Genomic DNA, 306 nt, shown 5'->3' with positions numbered 1-306 from the left:
ACAATTGGCCCCGGACCCAGCCAGCCAGCCTGTCCAGGTCCCTCTGCGGAGCCTTCCCACCCTCCAGCGACTCAGGGTACGGCGGGCCGCCCTGCCCGCCCGCGGGGGGGGGGGGGGGGGTGGGGGGGGGGCGGGGGGGGCGTCTAGGGCGCCGCCCTCCCGAGCGGTTAGATTCGCGCGGGGGCTGCCTGCGGGCGTCCGCCCGGTCCTGTGGCGGTGCCGGTGGGGTTTTTTCCCCTCCACCCCCCCGTCACGAGGTCGGCAATCATCGGCCGAGACTTCGCAAAAGAAAACGGTCCCTAAAAA

Source organism: Gavia stellata, unplaced genomic scaffold, assembly GCF_030936135.1.
Source record: "Gavia stellata isolate bGavSte3 unplaced genomic scaffold, bGavSte3.hap2 HAP2_SCAFFOLD_1203, whole genome shotgun sequence".
In the NCBI taxonomy this organism is placed as follows: domain Eukaryota; kingdom Metazoa; phylum Chordata; class Aves; order Gaviiformes; family Gaviidae; genus Gavia; species Gavia stellata.
Note: the sequence above shows the minus strand (reverse complement) of the source record.